We start from the raw sequence: 17,108 nt of genomic DNA, 5'->3' as shown, positions 1-17,108 counted from the left end.
GTTTCAATCTGCCTACCTCTGGGTTAATGGCCCAGCATGCTTCCATTGCAGTACTCTGCTGCACATGTAAGTGCAAGAGATCCTGAAGCACTCACTCATCATGGGAATGTACCAATGTGTTTCTTCATTGGTTGATGGAAGAAACATCTTACAAAAACTCTCCAGATTATTGACTATTTAAAGTTTTCTAGGAAACTTTCCAGATGAATGCTTATTAGCCTTTGTCAGTATGCACTTTTGCACAGTGTCTCTGTGGCGCAATTGGTTAGCGTGCTTGGTTATTAACCAAAGGGTTGGTGGTTCAATCCCACCCAGGGATGTAATTGACCTTGTTATCAGATTTTGGTGATCTTTAAGTAGACAAGTCAAAATTTCAAACCCCCTCTTATGGTGTAGGGTACCTGGCCTTCTCTGATGTAATCAGAGTTAGATTTGATTAAGTGATTTTATAAAAAAAACAGCTAGGAAGCACAATTTAGCAGTGGGTTGCAGAGAAAAAGAAATATGCTGGCAGAAAAATCCAATTGAGTGATTAAACAGCTCTTCATTTTCTGGCTTTATTTTTATGCTAACAAATTTGATCTCTGAAAAGTGTCCACAAAGCCAAGTATCTGATTAACACCTTTGTAGGGATGGTTTTTCACCTATTACTAAATTAAACGTGCTTCATTGGAAAGGCAGCAAGATGCATCCTCATTTCAATATCTACTGAAATAATACAGGTTGACACCAGGAAACATTAACGCCACTGCATCCGTGCTGCTCTCTCATGTGGAAGTCTGTTTAATGTGAAAACAAGGTGATATCTAATTAGCACACAGGTAAGGAATTAAGAAAATCTTTATTTAAGGGTGAAGATGTTTCTTACAAAATCGTTGCCCCAATGCATCATTGAAATTCAAGCTGGAAAGATGATTTTAATATATCACTTGTACATTTTGTATTGCTCTTCTGGTGACAATGTAGTTTGTTTTTGTCAATTACCATTTGAATAATAGGGTAAAGAAAATTAAGTGGATTTTTGAAAGAAAACAATACTGTCAATATACTATTAAAACAAATTAAAATGGTAAAAGTTATTGTACTTTAAGTAAAAATAAAAGAGCAAAAATATCAATCCCAGTTTTGGATTACTTTAATTAACAAAAAAAATGCATATAGCAGAGGATAGTTTCAATCTGCCTACCTCTGGGTTATGGACCCAGCATGCTTCCATTGAAGTACTCTGCTGCACATGTAAGTGCAAAAGATCCTGAAGCACTCACTCATCATGGGAAAGTACCAATGTGTTTCTTCATTGGTTGATGGAAGAAACATCTTACAAAAACTCTCCAGATTATTGACTTTTTAAAGTTTTTCTAGGAAACGTTCTAGATGAATGCTTATTAGCCTTTGTCAGTATGCACTTTTGCAAAGTGTCTCTGTGGCGCAATTGGTTAGCGTGTTTGGTTATTAACCAAAGGGTTGGTGGTTCAATCCCACCCAGGAATGTAATTGACCTTGTTATCTGATTTTGGTGATCTTTAAGTAGACAAGTCAAAATTTCAAACCCCCTCTTATGGTGTAGGGTACCTGGCCTTCTCTGATGTAATCAGAGTTAGATTTGATTAAGTGATTTTATAAAAAAACAGCTAGGAAGCACAATTTAGCAGTGGGTTGCAGAGAAAAAGAAATATGCTGGCAAAAATATCCAATTGAGTGATTAAACAGCTCTTCATTATCTGATTTTATTTTTATGCTAACAAATTTGTTCTCTGAAAAGTGTCCACAAAGCCAAGTCTCTGATTAACACCTTTGTAGGGATGGTTTTTCACCTATTACTAAATTAAACTTGCTTCATTGGAAAGGCAGCAAGATGCATCCTCATTTCAATGTCTACTGAAATAATACAGGTTGACACCAGGAAACATTAACGCCACTGCATCCTTGCTGCTTTCTCATGTGGAAGTCTGTTTAATGTGAAAACAAGGTGATATCTAATTAGCACACAGGTAAGGAATTAAGAAAATCTTTATTTAAGGGTGAAGATGTTTCTTACAAAATCGTTGCCCCAATGCATCATTGAAATTCAAGCTGGAAAGATGATTTTAATATATCACTTGTACATTTTGTATTGCTCTTCTGGTGACAATGTAGTTTGTTTTTGTCAATTACCATTTGAATAATAGGGTAAAGAAAATTAAGTGGATTTTTGAAAGAAAACAATACTGTCAATATACTATTAAAACAAATTAAAATGGTAAAAGTTATTGTACTTTAAGTAAAAATAAAAGAGCAAAAATATCAATCCCAGTTTTGGATTACTTTAATTAACAAAAAAAAATGCATATAGCAGAGGATAGTTTCAATCTGCCTACCTCTGGGTTATGGACCCAGCATGCTTCCATTGAAGTACTCTGCTGCACATGTAAGTGCAAAAGATCCTGAAGCACTCACTCATCATGGGAAAGTACCAATGTGTTTCTTCATTGGTTGATGGAAGAAACATCTTACAAAAACTCTCCAGATTATTGACTTTTTAAAGTTTTTCTAGGAAACGTTCTAGATGAATGCTTATTAGCCTTTGTCAGTATGCACTTTTGCAAAGTGTCTCTGTGGCGCAATTGGTTAGCGTGTTTGGTTATTAACCAAAGGGTTGGTGGTTCAATCCCACCCAGGAATGTAATTGACCTTGTTATCTGATTTTGGTGATCTTTAAGTAGACAAGTCAAAATTTCAAACCCCCTCTTATGGTGTAGGGTACCTGGCCTTCTCTGATGTAATCAGAGTTAGATTTGATTAAGTGATTTTATAAAAAAACAGCTAGGAAGCACAATTTAGCAGTGGGTTGCAGAGAAAAAGAAATATGCTGGCAAAAATATCCAATTGAGTGATTAAACAGCTCTTCATTATCTGATTTTATTTTTATGCTAACAAATTTGTTCTCTGAAAAGTGTCCACAAAGCCAAGTCTCTGATTAACACCTTTGTAGGGATGGTTTTTCACCTATTACTAAATTAAACTTGCTTCATTGGAAAGGCAGCAAGATGCATCCTCATTTCAATGTCTACTGAAATAATACAGGTTGACACCAGGAAACATTAACGCCACTGCATCCTTGCTGCTTTCTCATGTGGAAGTCTGTTTAATGTGAAAACAAGGTGATATCTAATTAGCACACAGGTAAGGAATTAAGAAAATCTTTATTTAAGGGTGAAGATGTTTCTCACAAAATCGTTGCCCCAATGCATCATTGAAATTCAAGCTGGAAAGATGATTTTAATATATCACTTGTACATTTTGTATTGCTCTTCTGGTGACAATGTAGTTTGTTTTTGTCAATTACCATTTTAATAATCGGGTAAAGAAAATTAAGTGGATTTTTGAAAGAAAACAATACTGTCAATATACTATTAAAACAAATTAAAATGGTAAAAGTTATTGTACTTTAAGTAAAAATAAAAGAGCAAAAATATCAATCCCAGTTTTGGATTACTATAATTAACAAAAAAAAATGCATATAGCAGAGGATAGTTTCAATCTGCCTACCTCTGGGTTAATGGCCCAGCATGCTTCCATTGCAGTACTCTGCTGCACATGTAAGTGCAAGAGATCCTGAAGCACTCACTCCTCATGGGAATGTACCAATGTGTTTCTTCATTGGTTGATGGAAGAAACATCTTACAAAAACTCTCCAGATTATTGACTATTTAAAGTTTTCTAGGAAACGTTCTAGATGAATGCTTATTAGCCTTTGTCAGTATGCACTTTCGCAAAGTGTCTCTGTGGCGCAATTGGTTAGTGTGTTTGGTTATTAACCAAAGGGTTGGTGGTTCAATCCCACCCAGGGATGTAATTGACCTTGTTATCTGATTTTGGTGATCTTTAAGTAGACAAGTCAAAATTTCAAACCCCATCTTATGGTGTAGGGTACCTGGCCTTCTCTGATGTAATCAGAGTTAGATTTGATTAAGTGATTTTATAAAAAAACAGCTAGGAAGCACAATTTAGCAGTGGGTTGCAGAGAAAAAGAAATATGCTGGCAAAAATATCCAATTGAGTGATTAAACAGCTCTTCATTATCTGACTTTATTTTTATGCTAACAAATTTGTTCTCTGAAAAGTGTCCACAAAGCCAAGTCTCTGATTAACACCTTTGTAGGGATGGTTTTTCACCTATTACTAAATTAAACTTGCTTCATTGGAAAGGCAGCAAGATGCATCCTCATTTCAATGTCTACTGAAATAATACAGGTTGACACCAGGAAACATTAACGCCACTGCATCCTTGCTGCTTTCTCATGTGGAAGTCTGTTTAATGTGAAAACAAGGTGATATCTAATTAGCACACAGGTAAGGAATTAAGAAAATCTTTATTTAAGGGTGAAGATGTTTCTCACAAAATCGTTGCCCCAATGCATCATTGAAATTCAAGCTGGAAAGATGATTTTAATATATCACTTGTACATTTTGTATTGCTCTTCTGGTGACAATGTAGTTTGTTTTTGTCAATTACCATTTTAATAATCGGGTAAAGAAAATTAAGTGGATTTTTGAAAGAAAACAATACTGTCAATATACTATTAAAACAAATTAAAATGGTAAAAGTTATTGTACTTTAAGTAAAAATAAAAGAGCAAAAATATCAATCCCAGTTTTGGTTTACTATAATTAACAAAAAAAAATGCATATAGCAGAGGATAGTTTCAATCTGCCTACCTCTGGGTTAATGGCCCAGCATGCTTCCATTGCAGTACTCTGCTGCACATGTAAGTGCAAGAGATCCTGAAGCACTCACTCCTCATGGGAATGTACCAATGTGTTTCTTCATTGGTTGATGGAAGAAACATCTTACAAAAACTCTCCAGATTATTGACTATTTAAAGTTTTCTAGGAAACGTTCTAGATGAATGCTTATTAGCCTTTGTCAGTATGCACTTTTGCAAAGTGTCTCTGTGGCGCAATTGGTTAGCGTGTTTGGTTATTAACCAAAGGGTTGGTGGTTTAATCCCACCCAGGGATGTAATTGACCTTGTTATCTGATTTTGGTGATCTTTAAGTAGACAAGTCAAAATTTCAAACACCATCTTATGGTGTAGGGTACCTGGCCTTCTCTGATGTAATCAGAGTTAGATTTGATTAAGTGATTTTATAAAAAAACAGCTAGGAAGCACAATTTAGCAGTGGGTTGCAGAGAAAAAGAAATATGCTGGCAAAAATATCCAATTGAGTGATTAAACAGCTCTTCATTATCTGACTTTATTTTTATGCTAACAAATTTGTTCTCTGAAAAGTGTCCACAAAGCCAAGTCTCTGATTAACACCTTTGTAGGGATGGTTTTTCACCTATTACTAAATTAAACTTGCTTCATTGGAAAGGCAGCAAGATGCATCCTCATTTCAATATCTACTGAAATATTACAGGTTGACACCAGGAAACATTAACGCCACTGCATCCGTGCTGCTCTCTCATGTGGAAGTCTGTTTAATGTGAAAACAAGGTGATATCTAATTAGCACACAGGTAAGGAATTAAGAAAATCTTTATTTAAGGGTGAAGATGTTTCTTACAAAATCGTTGCCCCAATGCATCATTGAAATTCAAGCTAGAAAGATGATTTTAATATATCACTTGTACATTTTGTATTGCTCTTCTGGTGACAATGTAGTTTGTTTTTGTCAATTACCATTTGAATAATAGGGTAAAGAAAATTAAGTGGATTTTTGAAAGAAAACAATACTGTCAATATACTATTAAAACAAATTAAAATGGTAAAAGTTATTGTACTTTAAGTAAAAATAAAAGAGCAAAAATATCAATCCCAGTTTTGGATTACTTTAATTAACAAAAAAAAATGCATATAGCAGAGGATAGTTTCAATCTGCCTACCTCTGGGTTATTGACCCAGCATGCTTCCATTGAAGTACTCTGCTGCACATGTAAGTTGAAAAGATCCTGAAGCACTCACTCATCATGGGAAAGTACCAATGTGTTTCTTCATTGGTTGATGGAAGAAACATCTTACAAAAACTCTCCAGATTATTGACTTTTTAAAGTTTTTTCTAGGAAACGTTCTAGATGAATGCTTATTAGCCTTTGTCAGTATGTACTTTTGCAAAGTGTCGCTGTGGCGCAATCAGTTAGTGTGTATGGCTATTAACCAAAAGGTTGGTGGTTCAATCCCACCCAGGGACGTAATTGACATTGTTATCAGATTTTGGTGATCTTTAAGTAGACAAGTCAAAATTTCAAACACCCTCTTATGGTGTAGGGTACCTGGCCTTCTCTGATGTAATCAGAGTTAGATTTGATTCAGTGATTTTATAAAAACAGCTAGGAAGCACAATTTAGCAGTGGGTTGCAGAGAAAAAGAAATGTGCTGGCAAAAATATCCAATTGAGTGATTAAACAGCTCTTCATTATCTGACTTTATTTTTATGCTAACAAATTTGTTCTCTGAAAAGTGTCCACAAAGCCAAGTCTCTGATTAACACCTTTGTAGGGATGGTTTTTCACCTATTACTAAATTAAACTTGCTTCATTGGAAAGGCAGCAAGATGCATCCTCATTTCAATGTCTACTGAAATAATACAGGTTGACACCAGGAAACATTAACGCCACTGCATCCTTGCTGCTTTCTCATGTGGAAGTCTGTTTAATGTGAAAACAAGGTGATATCTAATTAGCACACAGGTAAGGAATTAAGAAAATCTTTATTTAAGGGTGAAGATGTTTCTCACAAAATCGTTTCCCCAATGCATCTTTGAAATTCAAGCTGGAAAGATGATTTTAATATATCACTTGTACATTTTGTATTGCTCTTCTGGTGACAATGTAGTTTGTTTTTGTCAATTACCATTTTAATAATCGGGTAAAGAAAATTAAGTGGATTTTTGAAAGAAAACAATACTGTCAATATACTATTAAAACAAATTAAAATGGTAAAAGTTATTGTACTTTAAGTAAAAATAAAAGAGCAAAAATATCAATCCCAGTTTTGGATTACTATAATTAAAAAAAAAAAAATGCATATAGCAGAGGATAGTTTCAATCTGCCTACCTCTGGGTTAATGGCCCAGCATGCTTCCATTGCAGTACTCTGCTGCACATGTAAGTGCAAGAGATCCTGAAGCACTCACTCCTCATGGGAATGTACCAATGTGTTTCTTCATTGGTTGATGGAAGAAACATCTTACAAAAACTCTCCAGATTATTGACTATTTAAAGTTTTCTAGGAAACGTTCTAGATGAATGCTTATTAGCCTTTGTCAGTATGCACTTTTGCAAAGTGTCTCTGTGGCGCAATTGGTTAGCGTGTTTGGTTATTAACCAAAGGGGTGGTGGTTCAATCCCACCCAGGGATGTAATTGACCTTGTTATCTGATTTTGGTGATCTTTAAGTAGACAAGTCAAAATTTCAAACCCCCTCTTATGGTCTAGGGTACCTGGCCTTCTCTGATGTAATCAGAGTTAGATTTGATTAAGTGATTTTATAATAAAACAGCTAGGAAGCACAATTTAGCAGTGGGTTGCAGAGAAAAAGAAATATGCTGGCAAAAATATCCAATTGAGTGATTAAACAGCTCTTCATTATCTGACTTTATTTTTATGCTAACAAATTTGTTCTCTGAAAAGTGTCCACAAAGCCAAGTCTCTGATTAACACCTTTGTAGGGATGGTTTTTCACCTATTACTAAATTAAACTTGCTTCATTGGAAAGGCAGCAAGATGCATCCTCATTTCAATATCTACTGAAATAATACAGGTTGACACCAGGAAACATTAACGCCACTGCATCCGTGCTGCTCTCTCATGTGGAAGTCTGTTTAATGTGAAAACAAGGTGATATCTAATTAGCACACAGGTAAGGAATTAAGAAAATCTTTATTTAAGGGTGAAGATGTTTCTTACAAAATCGTTGCCCCAATGCATCATTGAAATTCAAGCTGGAAAGATGATTTTAATATATCACTTGTACATTTTGTATTGCTCTTCTGGTGACAATGTAGTTTGTTTTTGTCAATTACCATTTGAATAATAGGGTAAAGAAAATTAAGTGGATTTTTGAAAGAAAACAATACTGTCAATATACTATTAAAACAAATTAAAATGGTAAAAGTTATTGTACTTTAAGTAAAAATAAAAGAGCAAAAATATCAATCCCAGTTTTGGATTACTTTAATTAACAAAAAAAAATGCATATAGCAGAGGATAGTTTCAATCTGCCTACCTCTGGGTTATGGACCCAGCATGCTTCCATTGAAGTACTCTGCTGCACATGTAAGTGCAAAAGATCCTGAAGCACTCACTCATCATGGGAAAGTACCAATGTGTTTCTTCATTGGTTGATGGAAGAAACATCTTACAAAAACTCTCCAGATTATTGACTTTTTAAAGTTTTTCTAGGAAACGTTCTAGATGAATGCTTATTAGCCTTTGTCAGTATGTACTTTTGCAAAGTGTCGCTGTGGCGCAATCAGTTAGCGTGTACGGCTATTAACCAAAAGGTTGGTGGTTCAATCCCACCCAGGGACGTAATTGACATTGTTATCAGATTTTGGTGATCTTTAAGTAGACAAGTCAAAATTTCAAACACCCTCTTATGGTGTAGGGTACCTGGCCTTCTCTGATGTAATCAGAGTTAGATTTGATTCAGTGATTTTATAAAAACAGCTAGGAAGCACAATTTAGCAGTGGGTTGCAGAGAAAAAGAAATATGCTGGCAAAAATATCCAATTGAGTGATTAAACAGCTCTTCATTATCTGACTTTATTTTTATGCTAACAAATTTGTTCTCTGAAAAGTGTCCACAAAGCCAAGTCTCTGATTAACACCTTTGTAGGGATGGTTTTCACCTATTACTAAATTAAACTTGCTTCATTGGAAAGGCAGCAAGATGCATCCTCATTTCAATGTCTACTGAAATAATACAGGTTGACACCAGGAAACATTAACGCTACTGCATCCTTGCTGCTTTCTCATGTGGAAGTCTGTTTAATGTGAAAACAAGGTGATATCTAATTAGCACACAGGTAAGGAATTAAGAAAATCTTTATTTAAGGGTGAAGATGTTTCTCACAAAATCGTTTCCCCAATGCATCTTTGAAATTCAAGCTGGAAAGATGATTTTAATATATCACTTGTACATTTTGTATTGCTCTTCTGGTGACAATGTAGTTTGTTTTTGTCAATTACCATTTTAATAATCGGGTAAAGAAAATTAAGTGGATTTTTGAAAGAAAACAATACTGTCAATATACTATTAAAACAAATTAAAATGATAAAAGTTATTGTACTTCAAGTAAAAATAAAAGAGCAAAAATATCAATCCCAGTTTTGGATTACTATAATTAAAAAAAAAAAATGCATATAGCAGAGGATAGTTTCAATCTGCCTACCTCTGGGTTAATGGCCCAGCATGCTTCCATTGCAGTACTCTGCTGCACATGTAAGTGCAAGAGATCCTGAAGCACTCACTTCTCATGGGAATGTACCAATGTGTTTCTTCATTGGTTGATGGAAGAAACATCTTACAAAAACTCTCCAGATTATTGACTATTTAAAGTTTTCTAGGAAACGTTCTAGATGAATGCTTATTAGCCTTTGTCAGTATGCACTTTTGCAAAGTGTCTCTGTGGCGCAATTGGTTAGCGTGTTTGGTTATTAACCAAAGGGTTGGTGGTTCAATCCCACCCAGGGATGTAATTGACCTTGTTATCAGATTTTGGTGATCTTTAAGTAGACAAGTCAAAATTTCAAACCCCCTCTTATGGTGTAGGGTACCTGGCCTTCTCTGTTGTAATCAGAGTTAGATTTGATTAAGTGATTTTATAAAAAAAAACAGCTAGGAAGCACAATTTAGCAGTGGGTTGCAGAGAAAAAGAAATATGCTGGCAGAAAAATCCAATTGAGTGATTAAACAGCTCTTCATTTTCTGGCTTTATTTTTATGCTAACAAATTTGTTCTCTGAAAAGTGTCCACAAAGCCAAGTATCTGATTAACACCTTTGTAGGGATGGTTTTTCACCTATTACTAAATTAAACGTGCTTCATTGGAAAGGCAGCAAGATGCATCCTCATTTCAATATCTACTGAAATAATACAGGTTGACACCAGGAAACATTAACGCCACTGCATCCGTGCTGCTCTCTCATGTGGAAGTCTGTTTAATGTTAAAACAAGGTGATATCTAATTAGCACACAGGTAAGGAATTAAGAAAATCTTTATTTAAGGGTGAAGATGTTTCTCACAAAATCGTTGCCCCAATGCATCATTGAAATTCAAGCTGGAAAGATGATTTTAATATATCACTTGTACATTTTGTATTGCTCTTCTGGTGACAATGTAGTTTGTTTTTGTCAATTACCATTTGAATAATAGGGTAAAGAAAATTAAGTGGATTTTTGAAAGAAAACAATACTGTCAATATACTATTAAAACAAATTAAAATGGTAAAAGTTATTGTACTTTAAGTAAAAATAAAAGAGCAAAAATATCAATCCCAGTTTTGGATTACTTTAATTAACAAAAAAAAAATGCATATAGCAGAGGATAGTTTCAATCTGCCCACCTCTGGGTTATGGACCCAGCATGCTTCCATTGCAGTACTCTGCTGCACATGTAAGTGCAAGAGATCCTGAAGCACTCACTCATCATGGGAAAGTACCAATGTGTTTCTTCATTGGTTGATGGAAGAAACATCTTACAAAAACTCTCCAGATTATTGACTTTTTAAAGTTTTTCTAGGAAACGTTCTAGATGAATGCTTATTAGCCTTTGTCAGTATGCACTTTTGCAAAGTGTCTCTGTGGCGCAATCGGTTAGCGTGTTTGGTTATTAACCAAAGGGTTGGTGGTTCAATCCCACCCAGGGACATAATTGACCTTGTTATCAGATTTTGGTGATCTTTAAGTAGACAAGTCAAAATTTCAAACCCCCTCTTATGGTGTAGGGTACCTGGCCTTCTCTGATGTAATCAGAGTTAGATTTGATTAAGTGATTTTATAAAAAACAGCTAGGAAGCACAATTTAGCAGTGGGTTGCAGAGAAAAAGAAAAATGCTGGCAGAAAAATCCAATTGAGTGATTAAACAGCTCTTAATTTTCTGGCTTTATTTTTATGCTAACAAATTTGTTCTCTGAAAAGTGTCCACAAAGCCAAGTCTCTGATTAACACCTTTGTAGGGATGGTTTTTCACCTATTACTAAATTAAACTTGCTTCATTGGAAAGGCAGCAAGATGCATCCTCATTTCAATGTCTACTGAAATAATACAGGTTGACACCAGGAAACATTAACGCCACTGCATCCTTGCTGCTTTCTCATGTGGAAGTCTGTTTAATGTGAAAACAAGGTGATATCTAATTATCACACAGGTAAGGAATTAAGAAAATCTTTATTTATGGGTGAAGATGTTTCTCACAAAATCGTTGCCCCATTGCATCATTGAAATTCAAGCTGGAAAGATGATTTTAATATATCACTTGTACATTTTGTATTGCTCTTCTGGTGACAATGTAGTTTGTTTTTGTCAATTACCATTTTAATAATCGGGTAAAGAAAATTAAGTGGATTTTTGAAAGAAAACAACACTGTCAATATACTATTAAAACAAATTAAAATGGTAAAAGTTATTGTACTTTAAGTAAAAATAAAAGAGCAAAAATATCAATCCCAGTTTTGGATTACTTTAATTAATAAAAAAAAATGCATATAGCAGAGGATAGTTTCAATCTGCCTACCTCTGGGTTAATGGCCCAGCATGCTTCCATTGAAGTACTCTGCTGCACATGTAAGTGCAAGAGATCCTGAAGCACTCACTCATCATGGGAATGTACCAATGTGTTTCTTCATTGGTTGATGGAAGAAACATCTTACAAAAACTCTCCAGATTATTGACAATTTAAAGTTTTCTAGGAAACGTTCTAGATGAATGCTTATTAGCCTTTGTCAGTATGCACTTTTGCAAAGTGTCTCTGTGGTGCAATTGGTTAGCGTGCTTGGTTATTAACCAAAGGGTTGGTGGTTCAATCCCACCCAGTGATGTAATTGACCTTGTTATCAGATTTTGGTGATCTTTAAGTAGACAAGTCAAAATTTCAAACCCCCTCTTATGGTGTAGGGTACCTGGCCTTCTCTGATGTAATCAGAGTTAGATTTGATTAAGTAATTTTATAAAAAAACAGCTAGGAAGCACAATTTAGCAGTGGGTTGCAGAGAAAAAGAAATATGCTGGCAGAAAAATCCAATTGAGTGATTAAACAGCTCTTCATTTTCTGGCTTTATTTTTATGCTAACAAATTTGTTCTCTGAAAAGTGTCCACAAAGCCAAGTATCTGATTAACACCTTTGTAGGGATGGTTTTTCACCTATTACTAAATTAAACGTGCTTCATTGGAAAGGCAGCAAGATGCATCCTCATTTCAATATCTACTGAAATAATACAGGTTGACACCAGGAAACATTAACGCCACTGCATCCGTGCTGCTCTCTCATGTGGAAGTCTGTTTAATGTGAAAACAAGGTGATATCTAATTAGCACACAGGTAAGGAATTAAGAAAATCTTTATTTAAGGGTGAAGATGTTTCTCACAAAATCGTTGCCCCAATGCATCATTGAAATTCAAGCTGGAAAGATGATTTTAATATATCACTTGTACATTTTGTATTGCTCTTCTGGTGACAATGTAGTTTGTTTTTGTCAATTACCATTTGAATAATAGGGTAAAGAAAATTAAGTGGATTTTTGAAAGAAAACAATACTGTCAATATACTATTAAAACAAATTAAAATGGTAAAAGTTATTGTACTTTAAGTAAAAATAAAAGAGCAAAAATATCAATCCCAGTTTTGGATTACTTTAATTAACAAAAAAAAAATGCATATAGCAGAGGATAGTTTCAATCTGCCTACCTCTGGGTTATGGACCCAGCATGCTTCCATTGAAGTACTCTGCTGCACATGTAAGTGCAAAAGATCCTGAAGCACTCACTCATCATGGGAAAGTACCAATGTGTTTCTTTATTGGTTGATGGAAGAAACATCTTACAAAAACTCTCCAGATTATTGACTTTTTAAAGTTTTTCTAGGAAACGTTCTAGATGAATGCTTATTAGCCTTTGTCAGTATGTACTTTTGCAAAGTGTCGCTGTGGCGCAATCAGTTAGTGTGTATGGCTATTAACCAAAAGTTTGGTGGTTCAATCCCACCCAGGGACGTAATTGACCTTGTTATCAGATTTTGGTGATCTTTAAGTAGACAAGTCAAAATTTCAAACCCCCTCTTATGGTGTAGGGTACCTGGCCTTCTCTGATGTAATTAGATTTGATTCAGTGATTTTATAAAAACAGCTAGGAAGCACAATTTAGCAGTGGGTTGCAGAGAAAAAGAAATATGCTGGCAAAAATATCCAATTGAGTGATTAAACAGCTCTTCATTATCTGACTTTATTTTTATGCTAACAAATTTGTTCTCTGAAAAGTGTCCACAAAGCCAAGTCTCTGATTAACACCTTTGTAGGGATGGTTTTTCACCTATTACTAAATTAAACTTGCTTCATTGGAAAAGCAGCAAGATGCATCCTCATTTCAATGTCTACTGAAATAATACAGGTTGACACCAGGAAACATTAACGCCACTGCATCCTTGCTGCTTTCTCATGTGGAAGTCTGTTTAATGTGAAAACAAGGTGATATCTAATTAGCACACAGGTAAGGAATTAAGAAAATCTTTATTTAAGGGTGAAGATGTTTCTCACAAAATCGTTGCCCCAATGCATCATTGAAATTCAAGCTGGAAAGATGATTTTAATATATCACTTGTACATTTTGTATTGTTCTTCTGGTGACAATGTAGTTTGTTTTTGTCAATTACCATTTTAATAATCGGGTAAAGAAAATTAAGTGGATTTTTGAAAGAAAACAATACTGTCAATATACTATTAAAACAAATTAAAATGGTAAAAGTTATTGTACTTTAAGTAAAAATAAAAGAGCAAAAATATCAATCCCAGTTTTGGATTACTATAATTAACAAAAAAAAATGCATATAGCAGAGGATAGTTTCAATCTGCCTACCTCTGGGTTAATGGCCCAGCATGCTTCCATTGCAGTACTCTGCTGCACATGAAAGTGCAAGAGATCCTGAAGCACTCACTCCTCATGGGAATGTACCAATGTGTTTCTTCATTGGTTGATGGAAGAAACATCTTACAAAAACTCTCCAGATTATTGACTATTTAAAGTTTTCTAGGAAACGTTCTAGATGAATGCTTATTAGCCTTTGTCAGTATGCATTTTTGCAAAGTGTCTCTGTGGCGCAATTGATTAGCGTGTTTGGTTATTAACCAAAGGGTTGGTGGTTCAATCCCACCCAGGGATGTAATTGACCTTGTTATCAGATTTTGGTGATCTTTAAGTAGACAAGTCAAAATTTCAAACCCCCTCTTATGGTGTAGGGTACCTGGCCTTCTCTGATGTAATCAGAGTTAGATTTGATTCAGTGATTTTATAAAAAAAACAGCTAGGAAGCACAATTTAGCAGTGGGTTGCAGAGAAAAAGAAATATGCTGGCAAAAATATCCAATTGAGTGATTAAACAGCTCTTCATTATCTGACTTTATTTTTATGCTAACAAATTTGTTCTCTGAAAAGTGTCCACAAAGCCAAGTCTCTGATTAACACCTTTGTAGGGATGGTTTTTCACCTATTACTAAATTAAACTTGCTTCATTGGAAAGGCAGCAAGATGCATCCTCATTTCAATGTCTACTGAAATAATACAGGTTGACACCAGAAAACATTAACGCCACTGCATCCTTGCTGCTTTCTCATGTGGAAGTCTGTTTAATGTGAAAACAAGGTGATATCTAATTAGCACACAGGTAAGGAATTAAGAAAATCTTTATTTAAGGGTGAAGATGTTTCTCACAAAATCGTTGCCCCAATGCATCATTGAAATTCAAGCTGGAAAGATGATTTTAATATATCACTTGTACATTTTGTATTGCTCTTCTGGTGACAATGTAGTTTGTTTTTGTCAATTACCATTTTAATAATCGGGTAAAGAAAATTAAGTGGATTTTTGAAAGAAAACAATACTGTCAATATACTATTAAAACAAATTAAAATGGTAAAAGTTATTGTACTTTAAGTAAAAATAAAAGAGCAAAAATATCAATCCCAGTTTTGGATTACTTTAATTAACAAAAAAAAAATGCATATAGCAGAGGATAGTTTCAATCTGCCTACCTCTGGGTTAATGGCCCAGCATGCTTCCATTGCAGTACTCTGCTGCACATGTAAGTGCAAGAGATCCTGAAGCACTCACTCATCATGGGAATGTACCAATGTATTTCTTCATTGGTTGATGGAAGAAACATCTTACAAAAACTCTCCAGATTATTGACTATTTAAAGTTTTCTAGGAAACGTTCTAGATGAATGCTTATTAGCCTTTGTCAGTATGCACTTTTGCAAAGTGTCTCTGTGGCGCAATTGGTTAGCGTGCTTGGTTATTAACCAAAGGGTTGGTGGTTCAATCCCACCCAGGGATGTAATTGACCTTGTTATCAGATTTTGGTGATCTTTAAGTAGACAAGTCAAAATTTCAAACCCCCTCTTATGGTGTAGGGTACCTGGCCTTCTCTGATGTAATCAGAGTTAGATTTGATTAAGTGATTTTATAAAAAAACAGCTAGGAAGCACAATTTAGCAGTGGGTTGCAGAGAAAAAGAAATATGCTGGCAGAAAAATCCAATTGAGTGATTAAACAGCTCTTCATTTTCTGGCTTTATTTTTATGCTAACAAATTTGATCTCTGAAAAGTGTCCACAAAGCCAAGTATCTGATTAACACCTTTGTAGGGATGGTTTTTCACCTATTACTAAATTAAACGTGCTTCATTGGAAAGGCAGCAAGATGCATCCTCATTTCAATATCTACTGAAATAATACAGGTTGACACCAGGAAACATTAACGCCACTGCATCCGTGCTGCTCTCTCATGTGGAAGTCTGTTTAATGTGAAAACAAGGTGATATCTAATTAGCACACAGGTAAGGAATTAAGAAAATCTTTATTTAAGGGTGAAGATGTTTCTTACAAAATCGTTGCCCCAATGCATCATTGAAATTCAAGCTGGAAAGATGATTTTAATATATCACTTGTACATTTTGTATTGCTCTTCTGGTGACAATGTAGTTTGTTTTTGTCAATTACCATTTGAATAATAGGGTAAAGAAAATTAAGTGGATTTTTGAAAGAAAACAATACTGTCAATATACTATTAAAACAAATTAAAATGGTAAAAGTTATTGTACTTTAAGTAAAAATAAAAGAGCAAAAATATCAATCCCAGTTTTGGATTACTTTAATTAACAAAAAAAAATGCATATAGCAGAGGATAGTTTCAATCTGCCTACCTCTGGGTTATGGACCCAGCATGCTTCCATTGAAGTACTCTGCTGCACATGTAAGTGCAAAAGATCCTGAAGCACTCACTCATCATGGGAAAGTACCAATGTGTTTCTTCATTGGTTGATGGAAGAAACATCTTACAAAAACTCTCCAGATTATTGACTTTTTAAAGTTTTTCTAGGAAACGTTCTAGATGAATGCTTATTAGCCTTTGTCAGTATGCACTTTTGCAAAGTGTCGCTGTGGCGCAATCAGTTAGTGTGTATGGCTATTAACCAAAAGTTTGGTGGTTCAATCCCACCCAGGGACGTAATTGACCTTGTTATCAGATTTTGGTGATCTTTAAGTAGACAAGTCAAAATTTCAAACCCCCTCTTATGGTGTAGGGTACCTGGCCTTCTCTGATGTAATCAGAGTTAGATTTGATTCAGTGATTTTATAAAAACAGCTAGGAAGCACAATTTAGCAGTGGGTTGCAGAGAAAAGGAAATATGCTAGCAAAAATATCCAATTGAGTGATTAAACAGCTCTTCATTATCTGACTTTATTTTTATGCTAACAAATTTGTTCTCTGAAAAGTGTCCACAAAGCCAAGTCTCTGATTAACACCTTTGTAGGGATGGTTTTGCACCTATTACTAAATTAAACTTGCTTCATTGGAAAGGCAGCAAGATGCATCCTCATTTCAATGTCTACTGAAATAATACAGGTTGACAC

General features: G+C 34.8%; 3 non-coding genes across 3 annotated transcripts; all 3 read left to right on the top strand.

Moving 5' to 3' along the window:
- The first annotated feature begins 7,269 nt into the window (after positions 1-7,269).
- On the top strand, positions 7,270-7,343 carry TRNAN-AUU (transfer RNA asparagine (anticodon AUU)). The gene has a single exon. It is a non-coding gene; the product is annotated as a tRNA-Asn (tRNA).
- A 2,264-nt stretch (positions 7,344-9,607) lies between these two features.
- On the top strand, positions 9,608-9,681 carry TRNAN-AUU (transfer RNA asparagine (anticodon AUU)). The gene has a single exon. It is a non-coding gene; the product is annotated as a tRNA-Asn (tRNA).
- A 1,100-nt stretch (positions 9,682-10,781) lies between these two features.
- Positions 10,782-10,855, top strand: TRNAN-AUU (transfer RNA asparagine (anticodon AUU)). Its single transcript has one exon. It is a non-coding gene; the product is annotated as a tRNA-Asn (tRNA).
- The last annotated feature ends 6,253 nt before the right edge of the window (positions 10,856-17,108 follow it).

The sequence above is a fragment of the Pseudophryne corroboree genome, chromosome 10, assembly GCF_028390025.1.
Source record: "Pseudophryne corroboree isolate aPseCor3 chromosome 10, aPseCor3.hap2, whole genome shotgun sequence".
In the NCBI taxonomy this organism is placed as follows: Eukaryota; Metazoa; Chordata; class Amphibia; order Anura; family Myobatrachidae; genus Pseudophryne; species Pseudophryne corroboree.
This window is presented reverse-complemented; position numbering and strand designations above follow the sequence as displayed.